The following is an 18965-nucleotide window of genomic DNA, read 5'->3' on the forward strand; positions in this document are numbered from 1 at the left end:
GGGAAAAAGAGGAAAGAGGGAGGTAAGGAAAAAGAAAAGGAGAGAGAGAAAGAGAAAGGAAAGGAGGTAAGTTAAGGAGAAAAAAAATCTCACCTGTTATGTTCACCCCTTAGAAATGGTAGGAAATTCAAATGAGCTAGATAGTATTAGGGACTTCCAAAGTCATCAAATGTGGTGAAAATGCTAACTTTGGTATTATCGTTGTTGGAGGTGCTGACATTCAATGAAATAGTACTAGTAAAGCATAATAAAGGTCAGAAACCAACGGATCTTGATGGGTGCTCAAAGACCCTCTCAAAACAAAACGCTGTGATCTGAGCAACTTGGCAATCAGTGTCAGAGTCCCAAACCTCTGCCTCCACAAGGCAGGCAGCTCAGCCTCTGAAGGTCGAAAGGGGCATGCCTTCTCAATGTCTGAGGTTTTCCCTCTACTTCCTGACTTTGAATGTCCTTGGCAAGGGTTTACATAGGAATCAGAGAAGACCATTTCCAGGATCACTAAGCTGGACAATTAGTATTTTCCTTCCTCCTCCTCCTCCTCGTCCTCCTCTTCCTCCTCCTCCTCCTCTACCTCTTCCTCCTCCTCCTCCACCTCCTCTTCCTCTTCAAGCAGTACTTTCTTTCCTCCTGCTCCTCCTCCACAAGCAGTACTCCCTCCACCCCCCCCTCCATTTCTGGAAGTCAGAAAGAAGCAGTACAGCCAACTATCAGAGTTTCTGCACCCCCAGGTGAAATTCTGAGCTCTAGCCAGTGACGAGGCTGTGATTTTCTGTACATGAACCCTGGATCTTTGTGTATTCCAGATAACATCCATCTTAGCCTGATATACACTGAACAGCCCTTTGGGTGTTATCACATATTTAAGATGAGACACATATCTTGCAAAAACGAAACTGAGCTGAAGGTAGACTTGATGTTTACTTTGCATTTCAGCTTTTCAGTAAAGTTCTTCTCAGCTACATCAACAGAAATATAGAAATATCAGCACCCAATAACTCTACTGCAGATTCCTGCAGACACGAGAACTTGTGAGGATTATATCACTCAAGCGAAGCACTGAAAATATTCTGCAAGAAAATGGCAAAATCATTCCGCTGGAAAGAAGCACATTTTCGGATAAACAGCACAACTACTATTTGTCAGCTAGGATTTGTTGTTGTTGTTTGTTTTCCCCTGAGCCTAGATGTTCTCAACTTTGATTACAAATTCAAAAATTAAAATAAATTGCTTTTAGAAAATATAGTTTTTTTTCCTTAATGGAAAAGAAATGCTAACCTAATCATTTCTCCCCTTCCACCAACAAAAAAGTAGATCAAGAGCCCAGAGAAAGAAAAAACAAATGACTTCTCCAAGGTCACAAGCCAGTGAGTAGATGTGATGAATTTAGAATTTAGTCCTGACTCTTCTCCCACCAACAGCCAATCCGACTCACTACATTTCCAGAGACTTTTTCAGGGTTGTTTTTTGTTTTTTTGGTTTTTTTTTTTAACCTTCACTGTATTATAAACTAAGGTCACTGTGTATCAGAGGTCCTATGTAGTCATGCAACGTTTAAACTATGTGTGTCATATTAATAGACATTATGTGTATAGATTGATAATGTACAGAGAACTTTGGTAGGCCAAATTATTTAAATTGCTGAATAAATTTTAGAGTCTAATATCTTCATTCTTATACTGATTAAAACAGAGCTGATGAATTAAGAAATCATTTGACTCGGACCACACTGCAAGCTTAGTAAGTAGATGACTCAAGACTTCATAGTGGCTACTAAAGAACGCCTCATTTCCTTTTCTTGGCATTCATTTCATAGAATATTATTTTAATTTAATTTTAATTTTTTTATTTTGCCACTCCTGGGGCTTGAACTCAGGGTCTGGACACGGTTCCTGAGCTTCTTTTGCTCAAGGCTAGCACTCTACCACTTGAACCACAGTGCTACTTCTGGCTTTTTTCTGTGTATATGGTACTGAGGAATGGAACCCAGGGCTTCATGCATGCTAGGCAAGCACTCTACCACTAAGCCACCTTCTCAGCCCTTTGAATATTATTTTATATGATCATCTGCACATATCTATTGAGCTTTTGTCCACCAATCCTATACATGACCTCCTTAGGCGTCTGTGTGTGAATGACTAGGTTCCTATGTAATTTATTATGTCCCTGTATGTATGCATACATGTATATGTTTATCACTCAGAGTGTTTATTTATAGATTTATAGGTACATTCTTGTTCCCAGAAATGAAGGAAACCATGCAGCCTATGTTTCATTGGCTCTGGCTTACTTTGCTTAATATAATTTTTTTCCAAGTCTTTCCATTTCCTTACAAGTGACACAAAAACATACCTTCTGATGAATGAGAGTCAGTTTCTATTTGGAAGGGTAAAGGCGGGCACAAAAGAGATAGAAAAGGGTGACCAAATACAACAGTGAAACCCACTATACTCCATGTAGAAAATGAACTGGATATCTTGTAAGTGGGGATAGGAGGAAAAACTGGGAGAGAGTAACAAAAGGGGAGACACGGTTCAAAGAGAATTGTACTCATTACTCATGCCTTGATTCATGTAACTATAATCCTCCGTATATCAACCTACGATAACAATAAAGAAAAAAGTCTCCATGGCCCAGATCCTAAGCTGGGCTGAAATGCTACCCCAGTGTTTATAGAAGCAGAAAGGGAAACTCATCCATTTTACAACTAAGTACACCTTGTTCAGTTGTAAGAAAGAAATTTGCATTTTTATTTGTTGTCAAAGTAACAATCAAATGTGACTAGTTTTGCTCTACCAAGAAAAGCCAGATTGGCTTATGTTTCTTTTGTTTTAAGTACATGTTAACCAATCTCTAAGACATTTGCTATGAAAGACCTTCGAGGACTGTAGTGGAAACTTGACTTTATGTGATAAGCTGGATTAGTTCACTGCTGACATTCCTGCTTTTCGGCTAAATCACAACAATTAACCTACATCTAACGTACAACCCCATCATTCCTGCTTAGCTCTATTCTGTAGTTTATTTTTAATCCTAGCCCTAATTTCAGTGTATAAACATCAGAAATGAAGATTGTCTGCCTAACGATGTCAAGTTGGATCTGCTCACCAGCAAAGAGGAGGTTTTTGTTGGAAAGAGCTGTCTGTTCCCTCTCACCTCTGTTGGTGTGCAGATTCTTACATAACTGGAGGTACAAAGGCTTCCGGAATAAGTTCCAAAACTCAACCAAAACATCCGTGGGTAAAAATTGCTGGTTGAATGCAAGCGATAATAACTTCTGAACAAAACTATAATTTGGTTGTGCCAAAACTTCTTAAGAGCAAGCAGCACTAATAAAGGGGATTAAAGGTTGTTCTATCATTAATTTCATTCTTTTCTTATGTAACCACCTGAGTCAGATCTTTCATTTTTTGAGCTAGACATTCCTGTGGTTGGAACACTCAAGAAAACAGCAGTGGTTCTGACTTCCCAAAGAACAGTCTAATGGTCTATTTTTCCTTCAGTAGGATAAAATGCTAAAGGAGGGAGTAGAAAAGATATTATTGATTTTAATTTTTACAGTAGTCAAAATATTAGCCCTATCAAAAACATCTAAACTTTATTAGCTCAGGCAGCTTTATAATTTACTACAGTGTTAGAAGAATATGTAGCTCTCCACAAAAAGCAACTCTTACATGTTGGGCAGTTCATCTAACATCCACCTTCAGGCTGACACCGTTCAATTCCAAAATTTGTCCATTGAATTATGGCTAGAAATCCCAACTAAACCATAAAGCAGAGCACAGCAAGAATACCAGACTATGCATAAAGCAAGGCAGCTTAGTTGTGACTTAATCAGGAGTAACTATAGTTATCTCAGATGTAAGAAAGGGACAGCCAGCCATGCATAACTGAACCTACTAGACAAATAAATCCAAGTTTAAGTCAAGTCCTTGAACATATTTAATTAACACTGAAGGTTAGTTTCTAGTTGGTTAACGTATTTATAAAGCAGAATGCAATATAATTTGGTGTTATTGCAATTTTAGACTACATGTAGTTTATTAAAAATTTAGGCAGTATACTAATAACAGGAAGTAAACAGTTTCATATTATTTTCAATGATTCTTCACATTTAATACTATAGCTTACATTTTAACATATTCTTAGTACTAATTAACTAATGAAATGTATTTTGTTAATGAAACACATCTTCAATTACTTTCTAGTTAAAATCACCTCATTCAACAAGTCTTAGCAAATACTTAAGCATGAAAACCAAGTAACAATATGTAATTTAATATTCTTCATTTACCATGCCTTGTTTATATAGAATATTTTGTATTTTCTGTTGGACTTACTGCTGTCAAACAAAGATTAGAAAACATTTTTTCTTTAATGACCAGTCTGTATATTTTGAACTTTACATGCCATATAATGTCTTTTGTAACTATATCACTTTATAAAATAAGAAACAGGCAACTTAAAATAACCAAATGGATACAGGCGTATGTTCATGAAGTTTTATCAAAATAGACACTCCAACATATTTGAATGACCTCTAGTCTTGAGCATAAATAATCTTTTGACCACCACTAGCCAAACAAGGGGTGAGCATGATTACTGGAGTCATTCTCACTAAAATTTAGTTGAAAAAATTAAATATTTCAGTGTGGATCTTTGAGGGTAGTTCCATAATTATCATTTTAGAAGAGATAATAAATCTACTGCAATGAACATCAAACGGTCTTTCAATTGTTATTTATTGATTATTCTCTTTAAAATAAGACTGTTTTCTATGAAAATATACCAAACCAAGACATAATAGTAAAAGACCAAGCTTCTCCGGACACATCAGATCAGAAGCCTAACGTCTCATGTACTATGCATCAACATTTTTAGTTTAAAAAAAAATTCTTTCTCAAGGGAAAACGTGTATCTTGCAAACTCATGCGTCTCAGGTGGATTATCAGCCCTGTTCTAGTTTCATAGACGGGACTGCAGGAAATGTTCCTGTGCAAAGAAGTGGGGCCACTTCAGGTTCACACGCGTGGCAGCGTCACGTGACATTACTTCCCATCCTGCTAAAGCATCATCATGAGCTTACCAATATTCAAGCGCGAAATCACTCAACAACCTGAATGACTGATAACTTCTTTCAACTGTGCAAGTGGAGGGAGGGGGGAGGGGGAAGGAAGAGGAAGGAGGGAGGGACGGAGGGAGGAGGGAGAAAGAGGAAGAGAGCAGACGGCTGACAATGCTGGGTGGCTGACGGTTCTTTTCCTATCATATCTAATCTTCTGGCCTTCTTCTCAAAGGCACATGCCACTGAACCAAAAAAATTATAATTCACCAAAGTACCCAAGTGTCCTCAGATGTATGATGCATCTTCCCTAAACTTCAGTAACATCTTGGCATTTTTTTTTTCCAGAAACTTTGAACTTCATGCAGAACTTAAACCACACTTAACTGAATGAGGCAAGGTGGTAATTAAAACTGTTCACTAAAGGAGACTGTCAAGCCATTGTATTAAAAATGGTCAAACCAACAATCACCTCCGGTGAGGTTGTAAGGGGAAGGTTTTATGGGCTTTCACTGTAAAGTATCAAGTCTCTGGATATAAATCACGCTCTGATTTTGGATTGAACCCAGCCATCATTCTGAAGTAGCTGTGCTATGCAAGGCTAATACGCATGGCAGATGCATTATTCTCCAATTCCAACATGTGAAATACCCCCTCTTCCCAACTTATAATTACATCATCTGTATTTCAAGCAACGGACGTTATCATTTAGCTTAGGCCATGATGACTGCAGATTATATTCAAAAGCATCTTGATTATGGGTGAGATCAAACTGACTGGGACTGTTAATTTATGTCTACATTTTAGTGTGCAGAGTTCAAGGAAATGAAGCAAACTTGAATGCTACCTCTTGGTGGCGATGTGTGTGAATTCTTCGGGCCAAGTGAAACATATGGAGGAGAAGATTAAAATCAAAGATTTTAAAAATCACTTTTTACATGCTTAAATTAAGAACAGTACATAATGTCTAATGTCTCTACATATATCTTTCCGTTTTTTTTTCTCTTTTTCTTTTCTCTTTGGTGCCATTGCTGTGGCTGGAGCTCAGGGACTATGTGCTGTCCCTTAGCTTTTTCACTGGAAGCTGGTGGATCTACTGCTCGAGTCACACCTCTACTTCTGGCTTTTGGATGGCTTATTGAGTCTCACGGACTTCCCTGCCCAGCTGGCTTTGCTCCATGATAAGACAGCCATGAGCAGAACTGAAGACCGTTCTCCGTGCCTTTGCAACTCTGGCCACACAGCTGTGTGAGGCACAGCGGGTCACTGATGCACTTGAAGATGTATGCAGAAGCCAGGCACTGGGGGCTCACGTCTGTAATTCTAGCCACTCAGGATCATGGAGCAAAGCCAGCCTGGGCTGGCTAAGAATCAAGAATGATCAGTAAATACAAAAATCCCATTCTCAATAATTGTAAAAACCATAGAGAATCAAAGAATAAATCTAACAAGAATTATGTAAGGTCTATGGGAATCAATTTAACAGGAGATGTGTAAGAACTACCAGGAGAAAAACTATATAAAATTTTACTGAAGAACATAAAAGAGTGCATAAGAGGAGAGGACTATCATGTTCTTCACTCAGAAGAACCAGTGTGGTTGAGAAGTAAATCTCCTCCTCTAGTCCACCATAAAATTTAAAATGAACTAATATTTTTATAAAATAGTGATTTATTAAATTTATTAAAGTGTAAGGATTTTTGTCAATGCAAAACTATTTCCTAATGATCAAGTATAAAGTCAGAGCTACAAACATAAATGAAGAATATTTGCCTTACATTTAATACTAACTTAAATCTGCATGGTGATGGCACAAAATGTAAGGAAGTATCAATGAGCCGATTACAGGGGGAAAAAACAGGCTTACAGGCAAACAGATTTGCTATATGACAGAAAACTTTCCAAATCATTAATGAGGAGACAGCTGTGACAATGACACTAAACAACCCATCCACTACATAGCGACCTATGTGTTTTTGCTTTTCCCTATTTTAAATGGGTTCCCTCTTTTTAGATAAAAATTCTATGAAAGAGAGAAAGAAGCTGTGTGCCAGTGGCTCAGGCCTGGAATGCTCATTACTCAAGAGGCTAAGTTTTGAGGATCACGGTTCAATGCTATCCCTGGCAGATTCCTCTGTCTAATTGACCAGCAAAAAGCTGGAAGTGGAGGTGTGGCTCAAGTCACCAGACTTGAAGAGAAGAATCCAGGGTGAGTGTGAGGACAAGCCCCAGGAGAGCATATACATACCAACACAGAAGGAACATTTGAACATTCTCTTCTTACAAAAACTCTTCATGGAGACAAGCCACATTAAAAAGTTCTGGACTATAAAGTATATCATGCACACATTCACTACTTAAAGAAATATTTCTATAGGGTCTTCACGTATATTCTAACCCACTAGTAAGAAAAAAAAAACAACCACCACCAAATCTGCCAAAAGAAAAGAATCTAAAAATAACACAAAATGGTGATTCAGATAGAAAAGGGCAAATGGCCTGTAAACACAGAAAGGTGTTTGAGTTAACTGACAGTGAGATTTAATTAATCAAAGAAATAACCAATTTACCTATCAGCTTAGCAAAGGTAGGGTGGTACCGACAGAGACTCAGGGCTGATCAGTGAGCATATGTAAATGGAGGGCTCATACTCTAGTCCTGCGAATATTAATTAGCGTATATAGAAAGAGGCACAGCTCTGTGATTTTGAAATCTACAATGGGGACACTCTCTGGGGGTTCTTCAATTTAACTCTTAAGAATTCCAACTTCTGAGGGCCTTTGGTTCAACAATGCCTGACCAGAAATGTACTCAGTACCTTACTGATGTTAACTGTAACCTCCACGTGCAGCATCTTTACAAGAAAATTAAAAAAAAAAAAATGACCCCTGGAAATAAGTTTTCAAGAGCATCAGGGGTAAGCATGGAGAAATTTTCAATATAGTTTAGTTCATCATAAAAATGTCCTGCAAATAACCACCATAAGGCCCATCAAAAAGAGGCCTGACTTGATAAATACAGTGTGGACATACAATAAAATTTCATGCAACCATTAGAAAAATTAAAGATGGTATTCAAAGATGTTCCTGAACTATGAAGTGTGATTATTATATCTGATAACCTATACTTTATTCAGGGCAGATTTTTGTGTGGAGCAAGAACTGAATTCACTCCCCAGGAGTGAACCACTTATGACATCCAGGACGAGAAGAGATCATAATCTTCCGTTTATCCACTAGTCCTGACGATACTGAAACACTGGTAATTATGACACTGCTGTCTAAATGAGGAGGACTGAATGTGCAGTTAGACTTCATTCTTGTGTTATCTGTTTGACTTTGTGGGTTTCTGAAAGTCACCTGACACATACAGCGTGGACTGGTTACCACCTCCTTGAAGGCAGATAGAGGCAGGCCCAAATTCTTTATCGTTAGAAGAACACAGATGCAAGGCAGAGGGGCAAAGTCAAACAGCAGTCTTGATTCTGGCCCTGTCTAGATGCAGCATTGTTTATAAACAAGGTTGCTCAATGATGAAGCTCTTCCATCCGACTAGAAGATGAACACGAGGGCTAACTCCTACAGAAAGTGAACATCTATACAACTTGTAAGATAAGGTTTTTAATTTTTGTAGAGAAGATTCACAATGCCAAACATTATCTACAGTCAAATCTTCCTATCTGGATCCAAATTAACAAATGTATTCAACAGATTTGTATAATTATATAGTATGTTAAATATGAGCATATTAACATTACATGCGGATACATGGATACTGATAACATAACACCGAAATCTATCATAGGTTAGGAACGCGCATGCAGACTGTATGTATGGATAACCATAAGGTACATAGTTGCTGAAATGGTTTTATCTATCTGAACTTCTTGAGTCAAAACAGGAGGTCCAAATTCACAGGATTTAGATAGAAACAACATCCCTTCTATCTAAACTGAAAATGAAATAGCAGAGTGGGGACTGGCTTTTAGGGTGTAGTTACATTTGAGGTGTTCCACAAAGCTCTTGGTGATACAGGCCTGGCACACGCTTGGTGCTGCCAGGAGGCCGAGGTCCTCTCAAGATCCAGAGGTGAGCCCTGACAGGGGAAGCCAGCTCCTGGGTGCTCTTGAAGGAGACACTAACACCCAAGTGCCTTTTTCTTCTCTTTTTTTGCACCCTGGGTATCACACAAGCACCCCTACCAGGCCACGCAACCACAGACCAAAACTGTGAGCCTAAACGAACCTTTCGTCCCGTTCCGTGGATTACCTCAGGCAGTCTGTCACAGTAATACAAAGGTGACGGGTCCAAGAGTCCTATAAAAGCAGTCGGTCAACTTCTTTTGATTAAATTTTAATAATCTTGCCTCGATTGTGGGCACTGAATTACTGCTTTATTTAACTCAGCAACCTCAAGATTCTCCGCCAATCAAAACCAACCTTGCTGACTTGCCAGCTATGAGAATCGACAAGAAGCTACTGCAGTGGACATTTTCTCTCCAAGTAAAAATGTAAGGAAAAAACCTATCACTGCTAATAAGAAAGAACCATTATGTATGTATGTATGTATGTATGTATGTCGGTTGTAGAGCTTGAATGCTGGGCCTGGGCACTGTCCCTCAGCTCTTCAGCTCAAGGCTAGTGCTCTACTGCTTGAGTCACAGCGCTACTTCCGGCTTTTTTCTGTTTATGTGGTACTGAGGAATCGAACCCAGAGCCTCATGCATGCGAGGCAAGCACTGTACCACGGAGCCACCTTCTGAGCCCCAAAGAACCATCTTTTAAGCAAGGAGGAATAGCCAAATTCTGTCATCCCAATGTGTTTTCTAAAGTGTCAATACTGTCCCATTTGGTAGATGTCTTCAGTCACTCACCGATACCTTTATTCCCTATCAGTCTGTAAGCCCAGGTGCTGGGCCAGGGGGGCATCTCACAAGCTGTCAACCTTTCCCAATAGGGTGATGAGTATGTTCACATATATGTTAACAGAATCACTTAATCTAAATGGCATTTTTTAATTTAAAAAAAAATCAGAGCTGGAAAATATTTATCTTCCTTTTGCTTATCCCTAAAGAGTGCCCCCTATTTTTACCTTTGCTCGCTGTGAAGATATTTAAGGCCTATCTTATCAAGACACTGTAATTAAGCTTTATCCTAGGTACACACCCTACAATTCCTATCCACTTATTAGCTGTGCAATCTCAGAAATGACACCCTCTCCCTAGTCCCTGAAAGGCAGTGCGGCTACCTGCTCCGTAGGGCTTCCTGGGAGCATTAAGTGAGCTGGTAGGCATTCTCTATATTTGGTCGTTGCAACCTTACCTGTCACCATCCGGCCCCGTGTCTTTTCATGCTGTCCTTGCTCCACTGAGCTAACGTTCCATCTATTCACACGATCCTGTTCCTTCTTGCTCTGTTTTCAAGCTTTCTCCTTCTCCCATGAAATCTTCCTCAACAAATTCTACCCACCGGGAACCCTTCTTACACCTAGGGACAAATCCATCTTCCTTAGTCTCTGCGATCATGATCATCTTCAGAACTAACCTCATCATGACTCGTGTTTTTAAGAGTGACCAGATAGTGTCCAGGAGGGAGTCACCTAGACAGATTTTACAGGTGCCAAGTTTAGAACCCCAGGTTAGACCTATTGAAGCAAATTCTGAGTGTAATGCAAAGGAGATGCCTATCCATTCTACAATCAGAGGAAGTTTCCTGCACAGAAAAAAATAATCACTGTAAAATGTAATTCACACATTTTGTTTCTAGCTATTTATTCCATCTTCTCATTCTGCCATCCAACACTTTCCTGTCCCCATATCTCCTCCGCTTTGTCCCCTTGGGCGATGAAGATTAATTCCTCAAAGTTTCAGCTCTAGTTACCTCCATTACCTCCGTCTTGCACAGACCAGTCGGTACAGTGCCAGCGTGGTCACCTGACATACGATGGCCATTCAACTACTGCCCCAACAAATCCTGTCTCTGCTATGGAACACCTAGTAACGGTCACGGAGAGCCACTCTTTAATCGCTAATTGTCGCCCTGGCTCGCTCACATGTCCCCCTTCTAAGATATATGTTGACTCACCTTTAAGACTCCATTAATTTAATTGTTGCCATTGTGTTAGAAGAAAATTTATTTCATCTTCAATTGCCCGAGAATTACTTCTAAGTTAAGGCCTCTTGGCAGGCAAATGGGCAGTAGTTGCCAAATTATAAAGCAAAGAAATAAGACTTGGCAATAGAAATGCTGATAAAATGTTTAAGAAAATGTACACCAGCAAAAGCGAATGGCCTGCCCAAAGCTGAAGGCCCACACACAGTCTCATATTTTTCAGAGTAGAGTGTGACAGGATAATTTAGATCTATTTATCTCCTGGTTTAATAAAGTACATGCTTGGCAGATAAAATGCATGACAAAGCAACAAATAAATTCTGTGTTTCTTTGAATAAACTTGTGCAGCCACTCTGGAAAGCAGTACAGCTGTTCCTCAAAAGACTCCACATAGAGCTCCCCTATGACCCAGCAATCCCACTCCTGAGCATTTACCCAAATGATCACAAACAAGACCATACTAAAGCTACCAGCACAACTATGTTTACCACAGCATTATTCACCATAGCTAAGATATGGAACCAACCCAGATGCCCCTCAGTAGATGAATGGATCAAGAAAATGTGATATATATATATATATATATATACACACATATATATATATACATATATAACATATATTATATTGGAGTTCTATGCTTCCATCAGAAAGAAAGGCATTGCCCATCCCAAGGAAATGGAAAGAGCTAGGGGAAATTTTATATATATATATATATATATGTATATATATATATATATATATATATATATATACATACATAAAGTGAAGTAAGCCAGGCCCAAAGAAAAGTAGGTTGCATGGTTTCCCTCATTTGTAATAACTAGAATATATATATATGTCTATTCTATTCTTAACTGGGGCTCACAATAGCCCAATTGCTAAGCACATAGGACCATATATAATGAAGTGTATCAACATGAACTACAAGAATTGGAAATTCTTCGTATGCCTCCCAATTTATTTCTATCTTTTGGACTCTTTTTTGGGGGGTGGGGTCCAGTCATGGGCCTGAACTCTGGGCCTGGGTGCTGTCCCTCAGCTCTTCAGCTCAAGGCTAGCGCTCTACCACTTGAGCCACAGTGCCACTTCTGGCTTGTTCTTTCTGCTTATGTGGTGCTGAGGAATCGAACCCAGGGCCTCATGCATGCAAGGGAACCACTCTACCATTAAGCCACCTTCCCAGCCCCTAAAAACCAATTTTTAATGGTCTATTTTCAAAGTGTTTTCACATTATCCAGAACTTCTTACAAAACAATTCTGGAAAAACCAAATAATACCAGAATAGAAAGAACAAAGAATAACTGGAAATATATGAATCAAATTAGTATATGGCATTTAAAAACAGACTTCCATTTATGTTATTTAAATTCAGTTATACATTTAGCATTTTATTTCCCTATTGTTATTAGTGAAGCATAGGTAAAACTAAATCATTTTTTAAAGAAATCAATAGCTACAATTGTGGCTAATAATTTAAAAAATGGGTGTATTAGATTCCTGTGACTTTGAAAATAACAGACAATGAATAAAAACATTCCCTATGTTTGCATATGTTTACACATAAGATTGTGGAAAGAATGTTGAAAAACCATGCCAAAGTTACACTGGTAGTAGATAGTGACATGTTTTTATGAAAAATATTCCTTCCCTTGCTAAAATGTACAGTATAATACTTTACCTACAAAACACCTAAGTAGCCAGTGTAAAATATGAATTAGCAAATGCATATGAATTAAAATGTAGTTAAGAGAAAAAAGTGTCCGCGAATTGATGAGGATATGGATGGTTACTACTACTTTTAAATATTTCTCCCCCCACAATGTAAGGTTAAACACATGTGAAATCGGCAATTAAGCACACAACCTCTCAAGCAATACCTCCTTTCTTTGCTTGCAGACAAAAATCACATCACTTGTCTACCGATGGTTCTCATACAGGACAATTGTGCCACCAGGGCACACGTGACTTCTAGAGACATGCTGTGCTTGTCACAATTTCAGGGTTGCCACTGAGTTCTCTTAAGTAGAGGTCAGGCCTGCTGTTAAATTCCTATAGTGCACAGCTGGACCTCAGGAAGTCTGTGACTCTGGGATCACGTGATCCGGGTCCAACGTGCGCATGGAAGGTGGTACTTCCATGCCTGCTTTCCATGCAGGGCCTGCCCGCGGCTGCACTCCAATCAAGCACAACACCCCCAGGATGCAGCGAAGGCAATGGAAAAGAATTTGCTCCCAGCTGAGGCCTTGAGGACGGACAGACACTGGCATGCATGAATAAGCGGTGTGGGTAGATACCACATGTGGTAGATACCCGAAAAGAGCAGAGAAGAGGAGAAAACAGTCCACTCTTGGAGAGCCAGTGTAGGAAAAATGCATCGAAGAAGGACAAGTTCAGTTACCAATTAGGCCTTTCAAATGCAATTTTATAAAAGGAAAGTGTGATCTTTTCCTGTAGTGGCCACCCACAACGTAAAACCAAGATGGCAGTTGAAAGCTCTCGAAACAAGACTAGGAAAGAGTATGACAATTACTCATCCCACATGACTGGCACTGCTGGTTACTGACAGATTTGGCTGAAGTACTGGAAAAATTGCTAAAAATATTAACCGTTGGCACCATTTATTATGAGAGAAACTATGTCAAAAGCAACATCCTTAACTCCTCAAGACTTTATACCAATCTACCTTTATTGCCTGGTCTAAATTGTGCTTAATGGATGTGATATGAAATGTCTCACAGATGGCAGCCATATCTTGTACTTCAACTGGATTTAGAAATTACCTGCGAGACTCACTTTCATAAAATTGAGATGTTTTGAAGATAGAGAGTGATGAGCTACTGCAGCATCTCCCAAGCCACCACTATTCCCTCCCACCCCCAAAAAGAACAGAAACAACTCCAACCAATCAGGGTGCTGACGGGATGAAATACTCACACACGGAGCTCTGCAGCATTTACAAATGCCCCATGCTGCGATGCTGCACCAAGGAGGTCACTGATTGCTCGCTTAGTGACCTTGAACAAGTCACCTAACCTCTCTGGGCTTCAGGTTCTTCTTTCATAAATAAATAAATGGATGCAATCTCACTTTTTATAGCAGGCCTGATTGAGATAACGAGCATTAACATAATGACTGCATAGGTGAAGGATCCCATACACTGTGGCTGCAATTATTTCATTATATTAATGGGATGATGGTGGAGATGTTTAAGCATTGAGAAGGCAGAGGGAGAAGAAGGGGAGGGGGGAGCCAGGAGGGGAAGGAGGAGGAAGAGGAAGGGAGGGAGGAGAAGGAAGGACAGAAGGAACAGGGGAAGAAGGAAAACGAGGAAGAGACAGAGAAGCAAAAGGAAAGGAGAAAAAGAGGAAGAGCTTCCAGGTTAGAGCTGAGCCTGCCTGTGACCTCCTTGTATCTCCACACCCTTCTTCACAGTCCCTGCTTCCCAAGTCCCTTCCTCTCCACCCAGCCCCCTGCCCTGCACCTGTGGAGCGAGCACCGCTCCACTGCAGACAGCAGCAGGTCTTCTGCAGGAGAGCCCTTGGCTGCTGCCAGGCGCTCTTGCTCCACCACCGTCCCTCCTTCGAGCCTGAAAGGGCATTTCTCCTGCCCCGCCCCCCGCGCCTCCTGGAGCCCGGAATCTACCTGGTTCCCTCTCGACATCCGTTTGTGAGCCCCAACTGCCTTGGGCAAAAATGTCATAAAAGCAAACACTATATAATAAAAAGGCAAACTCCTGAGTAAGACACCTAGCCAGCGACGGCATCGGACCTGCGTCCATGCCTCGGCACCAACTCTAACCTCCACTCCAACCCCGCCCAGTCTCTTGGAGATCCATCTTACTCAATGCACTTCCTCTTCTCCCATCCACTCTTCAATATGCCTTTGTTTCCCCCAGCACAGATGTTTATCCACAGAAGTCTAACCTTTTTTTTTGGGGGGGGGGGTCCGGTCGTGGGGCTTGAACTCTGGGTCTGGGCGCTGTCCCTCAGCTCTTCAGCTCAAGGCTAGCGCTCTACCACCTGAGCCACAGCGCCACTTCAGGCTTTTTTCTTTTTGCTTATGTGGTGCTGAGGAATCGAACCCAGGGCCTCAGGCATGCAAGGCAAGCGCTCTACCACCGAGCCACCTTCCCAGCCCGTCTAACCTTTTCACTGAGCAAATTTTTATGCAGTTGGTCAGTATACTATGTTCTGACTAAGTTCTAGGTATTTTCCTCCTTCAGCACACCTATAACCCTAAATTGAGGTTCTTTCTACATGGCTGTTTTAAAAGGCAGTGCCTTGAGGGTGAGCATCGTGAGTGCAGGGCCTAGTTCCCTGCAGAAATGGTTTAGTATAAGACGAATTACACGGAGCACTGCTGCAAAAACGGACTGTTCATTCAGGATCTAGGGAAGACACACACTGGAGGAGAAACTCACGTGTCTAGTCTGTAATTTATGACTGTGATAGAAGAAGAGAGACTATGGTACGTGCAAGACAACTTGAGCTATTAAACATATAGCAAATACCCAGTGACTGGTAAAGTTTTTTTTTTTGGGGGGGGGGAGAGGATAAAATTGATTGGAGACAAACTCCTAGGGCCCTTATTTGACTGCTCTGAGAGAGAAGACAAGACCCAGAGCTCGGCGGCTCGATGGAAGAACACCAGGTAGAATGTGAGAACAAGGGATCTGGAGGTTCCGTTCTACGAGGTCAGGGGACGAACGGGCGATGTCATGGCTGTATCCATCAGGCTCCCACGCGCCTGCCTCCCCGTGGCTGCTAAAGACCTATTTGTTGTGGAATGGGATTTTAAACTGTGCAGCTGGTGATGCAAGAAACATCTGTTCAAAAGGAGAAGAAGAAAAAAAAAAAAAGCCGTACTTTTCTCCACTTGCTATCCCATAGAAAGGTAATTTGTGTATGTGTTTACTAGAACTCGTTCCTCAAAAGTGAAATATCGCCGCACTCGCTGGCAAGATGGAGAAGGAGCTGCTGCGAATGAAGAGAGAGCTATTTCAGTCCTCAGTCCTCAGAACCAGATTTGAATCTCAAAAAAGGAAGGAAAAAAATAAGGGAATTTTCATCAAAGAATCTTAACAAAAAGATTCCTGCCAATTTAACTAAGACGGCTAAAAATACACCCTTGCAAGGCCCCGCTTCCTGCCCAGGAGCGTTGGAGTTGAGACGTTCTTCGTGGATCTTCTCTGAGGTGGCAGTCCCAAGAACCACGTGGCTGCCCGGCCACTACCAGCTTCCAGAGCACTCACACTCTGCTCTTTAGGAATATTCTCTCCCCCTCTCTGTCTCCCCCCCCTCCCCTCTAAAGTTCTTTACACCAGTCACTGTTACTAAGCTGGAGGCACATGGAACTGTGGGCTGGAAATGAATTTAGCATATCCCTTCTCATCTCAGAAAAGGAAGAAAGTGAGGCCTAGTACCGTCCATGGTCAACGCAAGCATGCTTAAAGAATCGGGTAGAGTGGACCCCGGGGTCGCTGGACTGCTAGCCTAGTCTTCCTTAGGCACAATTACTAGGAGGTCTGAAACTCAGGACAGGTGAAGGGCTACCTGAATAGGTAAGGACGCTGGGCCTCTCTAAGGATGAGAACTGGCACTGCCATCCATGAATCCTGGTCCAGCTGAGCATCTTTCCATCACTGTCACTTACAAAGAGCATCGCGTAGATGCGGACCTTTATTTCTTCATTACAGATGAGTCAATGACAATTTAGCTCATCTAGCGCCTACCATGCGCTAAAGGGAGATACGCCATAATAAAAGTGGCAATTACCAGATATTTCTATCCACAAACAATCCCCACTGAGGGAGAAATGTGTTAATCAACTAAATAATCAATCAGCCGTTCTTCAGGAAGTAGATCTACCCCCAAGATCCTATCCTTGTTATTCCTGTATAGAATTATTATTTGCCACCAACACACAGCATTTGTTAGGCACCAACGGTAGAGTTCAGCATGTGCTGCTTCTAAGCAACTGACCATATATTGTAAACCAAAGTTAACAGCAACCTATGTTATAAAATTTCATTTTGGAGGCTGAATATGAGGTCATCAAGATTGCTAGCTGAACTAGATGCTAATTTTCAACAAGTCAAAATGTGGCTGGACAAATCCTTGAGTGTTACCATGAGGCTAAGAAAGGAGTCTGGCTCGGAATTTTTAACACTTGGTTTTAATCATTAATGCTGCAATGCTGTCCCATTTACAACCTGACATTATTTTTACACTTCCAACATCCCATGATTTTTCAGCAACAGTAAATAGCCTGACGTGATGGCACCTTGCTTTAGCTAGAACTATATTTTGACTAGCAGGTCTTGGCATAATGTCCACCTCAGAATACCTTCTGCAGGGGGAAAAGGAGCAAAACTTTTAGGACGGTAAAGAAAGGAAAGCTTTACCACTCGAAGCACTTTTCCCACATAATACATCAGAGTGCTTGGCTAGCATCGCGCAGTAACCTGTAGCCATTTCATGACTGTCTTTCAGAAGTCTAGTTGTTTCTTAATATTATTTTCCCCACAGAGCTACCATTTTCAGGGTGCTCCACAGAAGCAGCTGGTAAAACAAAACCCGAGAGGAAAAGAGCATGCAGAAATGGATGCCTCAACATCTTGAGACACCTACAGACTGTGACTTAATTGTGGATAGTGCAAAATGCATAGGAATAATGCTGGTGTTTGAGTTTGCTCTGTGAATTCTGGGAAATTTATGTCATGCTGACAGCATGCCCAACTCCGAGTAGTGGGCCCTCTTGAGTTAATTAGTGTGTACTAACTTTAGGTCACACTCAGTTAGGCGTCTAGTGCTGACTGCTGACTGAGAAGTGTTTGCATGGAAATATACAATTTTATCTCTCTAATTATTATCCATCCAGGATTTGTCGACAGAATGATACCACAATGTCATTTTTTGAGGTGCGCAGTATGTTTTCTAGATTTAAAGTCTTATGGTGCCCTATCTAGAGAAACTTTTCAAAGGGGTAAGATTTCAGGAACACAAGAAAAGTACCCCCCAACGAGAGGGGGAATCTGGGACACCTGTCCTTCTCATGCATGTCTGCAGTGCTCCAACATGGGCAGCAGGGGGCGCTCCTGCATGAAGCAAAGCCCCCACAAGGGCTTTGCTTAGGGAACACTGGTTTTTTCTTTGAACCTTACCCCTACTCCAAGCAAGAAGTCGGTAGTGGGGGAGCTGTCAATCAACTGTGCAAGCCTGAGATTCACCTGAACCCCAACAGACAAGTGACCAGAGCTGACACACAGGGCTACACCCGCCTTTGGGAAACTAGGTAGCCTGTTTCTTGTCTCTCTTTTGGTGAACAGAAGGGGTTAAAGGTGGTGGATAGCAGTGGGAATGGGGGTGTTGGCATGAACTACACACTGGTGATCTCCAAAAGCAACAAGTGGCCATCACTAATTCAGGACCTGGTATGGCACCTGTCACCGGATCATTTGGATGTTACATGCTCTCGAAAGACATTTCCAGTTAAAAATAAAACCATCCCAACAGACCCCCTCCTGCCTTCCACAGAACAAACCACAGGCCGGGCCAAGTCAGTCCCTGGATGGTTAGGGTCTGAGCAGACTTAGCCGCCCCCACCCCACGCCCAGGCTGCGATTCCCATGCAGATGGCCATGCATTTCACTCACTACTCCCAAGACCCAAGCTTTGGACCAGGTTGGGGGAAAAAATATCATGAAGCACCTGGGGGGAGGGGGGAATCCTGGTACTCTAGAGCACAGCAAATTCCAAAGCAAGACTCCCAGCTGCTGTCCCCAGGCAGGCCGGC

At 41.3% G+C, this 18965-nt stretch overlaps 1 protein-coding gene across 1 annotated transcript in view; it reads right to left on the reverse strand.

Moving 5' to 3' along the window:
- Gabrb2 (gamma-aminobutyric acid type A receptor subunit beta2) overlaps positions 1 to 18965 on the reverse strand; it is a 129332-nt gene that overhangs the window by 107777 nt on the left and 2590 nt on the right. The window lies entirely within an intron of this gene.

This window comes from Dipodomys spectabilis, unplaced genomic scaffold (assembly GCF_019054845.1).
Source record: "Dipodomys spectabilis isolate Male_0828 unplaced genomic scaffold, ASM1905484v1 ptg000258l, whole genome shotgun sequence".
NCBI classification, from domain to species: Eukaryota; Metazoa; Chordata; class Mammalia; order Rodentia; family Heteromyidae; genus Dipodomys; species Dipodomys spectabilis.